At 40.2% G+C, this 2,491-nt stretch overlaps 1 long non-coding RNA gene across 1 annotated transcript; it reads right to left on the bottom strand.

Moving 5' to 3' along the window:
* Positions 1–306: 306 nt before the first annotated feature.
* LOC103081014 (uncharacterized) lies at positions 307–2,071 on the bottom strand. Its single transcript, XR_457129.1, has 3 exons — positions 1,920–2,071; positions 750–864; positions 307–452 (listed from the first exon to the last, which is right to left on the bottom strand). It is a non-coding gene; the product is annotated as an uncharacterized LOC103081014 (long non-coding RNA).
* Between the last annotated feature and the right edge of the window lie 420 nt (positions 2,072–2,491).

Below are 2,491 nucleotides of genomic sequence, written 5' to 3'. Positions count from 1 at the left end.
CAAGCTACTCTTAGATACGTTAATCAATACACACTAACTGAAAAGTAAATACCTTGAAATACAATCAAGAAAGCAAAGTTAATGAAAATTGATTCTCACAGAAAAATATGATTTTTTCCACCAAAACACTACACAAAAGCACATTATCTTGAATGAATTAAACAAGAATAACTAAGGCCATCATGACTGAAAATGTTCTATGACTGAGAATGTTTTCTCTGTTCCCACGATGCATGTACATTCTTCCCTAGTCTAACTGGTTCTTCTTTTCTGTCCTCATAACAGGGACCCCTTCCTAGGCTTCTTGTTGAATGCTGCTCCAGGTATCTTACAAATCCTACTTGTCTTAAAGTCAAAAGGAAAATCATTCCAGGCCCAATTTGTCTTTGTCATTAACAAAGACAACACATTTTTCTTTCTGGTAGTTGTTGGGTTCACTCTCGTGCCAGAATCTGAAGTGTGTGTGTGTGTGTGTGTGTGTGTGTGTGTGTGTGTCTATACATGTTGGGTGTGTATGGTAGAGGCCAGAGGACAAGGCAGAGAAAATGCTCCTCGTGAAACATTTAGAGCTGCACTGTCCAACACAAGCATAGTAGTCTACTAGTAAAGAGGTTACTCAACACACTATGCTCTATTCTGAGTAAGCTTTCTTACATTGGTATACTCCACCCCAAAATGAATTCTGCTTGCTGTCTTCTTCTCACCTTTGCTTATCTATAAAGCTCTTTTGCCCCAGTCAGTATACTCACACCATCTGTGGGTTCAATGGTGTCTTGTCCACCCAATGCCACTGGCCTTCAAGGTTCTCATCTGTAAGTCCCAGGAAATATGAAAATCGCTATCCAAAAATTGAGTGATAACGTTCTGCATAAAAATGTGAATTTTTATAAGTATATTTGCCTTTATCAGGTGATAGCTGTTATGTTAGGAACAGAGGAAAGAAGTCAAATAAAGTACTAGTTAAGCACAAAAGCATTGGCATCAGATCTGTTTTCACATCCTGCCTCTGGCGTTTATTCCATAATGTTAAGAAGTGCTTTAATTTCACCAAATCCCAGTTTTCTCAACTCCAAAAGGGATGACTCCACTATTTCGTAGAGTCACTGTGAAGATTAAGTGAGATCAACTTGCAAATCACTTAGCACAGTACTTAATAGGATTGGATTTCTAGGAACTTTTAGTTTTTAAATTGCCTTCTTCAATTGTTTGTGTATTTCAATAAACTCCATTTTATTCAGGAGCTGGTGAACCTATATTTGCAAAGCCATGGAAACAGAATCCTCCAGGAAACCCTGCTAACCAAGAATAGAATCTGAGTCATGGTATTATACATATATGGAAATATATTACATGAGGAAATAAATTTCAGTTCAAATTGAATTTACCTTGAGATTTTTTTTTTTTTAGAATGACAACCATACTTCTGAATTATTTTTCCTGTGCTCTATTCTGAGAAGCTATTTCAATCCTGATTAACCATTCATTTATTTACTTACTCAGGAAATATTTATCAGGACCTATCTAAGTGTGCCTAGCACTGCACAGGCCATTGGAGATGCAAAGATGCTTAAGGCATGGCTCCAGCCCTCTACAAAGTAGGACTTATTGGAACACTGAAGTAAGTGCCACGGTCACACAATGCACAAAGTACCACGGAAGTACCTCCAAACTAGAATAGGAAAGATGGAGCAGAGAAGGTGGTCAGGGTAGTTTTCTGCAGAAAATAACACATGCATCAAATCTGGGAAGACCAGAAGAAGTTAGCCATTTGAAGAAAAATGAGAGAGGAAGAAAAGTCTTTCCAGGCAGGTGGAAGAGACGAAGCAAAGGCACAGAGGTATAGCAGAGCATAGAAATTCCTCTTTCTCTGCAAAGAGATTCAAACCAGCAGAGAAACTGATGTAAGCCTCTCAACATACCTGCTCAGCTTCTGTGCTGATGGTGGCCAGATGAGCCCCCGTCCCCATACAGTGGCTTTCACTCTGAGCCCACATCTTGTTGCCATTAAAAGGAAAATAGCAATTGGACTGGAAGGCTCTCCAGCCCACAAGACAGCAATTCCAGGTGACCCCTCATGTGAAAATTGAAAGGAAAATTAGTTACACCATGTATGTCATCTGTAACAGATTGAATAACTATTTCACTACCTAATATCCAACTAACATTTATGAGAATAATACCAGGATTACCAAAGTCATTCTGTCCCTCCCTTTTTAAAAATCCTGAAAATTGGGCTTCCCTGGTGGCGCAGTGGTTGAGAGTCCGCCTGCCGATGCAGGGGACACGCCTTCGTGCCCCAGTCTGGGAAGATCCCACATGCCGCAGAGAGGCTGGGCCCACGAGCCATGGCCGCTGAGCCTGTGCGTCTGGAGCCTGTGCTCCGCAACGGGAGAGGCCCGCGTACCGCAAAAAAAAAAAAAAAAAAAAAAAAAGCCAACCAAGCATAATGTTTAAAATCCATGAATTGATGCAATGCTATAAAATTTCAAAT

This window comes from Lipotes vexillifer, unplaced genomic scaffold (assembly GCF_000442215.2).
Source record: "Lipotes vexillifer unplaced genomic scaffold, Lipotes_vexillifer_v1.1 scaffold395, whole genome shotgun sequence".
NCBI lineage: Eukaryota > Metazoa > Chordata > Mammalia > Artiodactyla > Lipotidae > Lipotes > Lipotes vexillifer.
The sequence above is the reverse complement of the archived record's forward strand: the minus strand, read 5'-3'. Positions and strand labels throughout refer to the sequence as shown.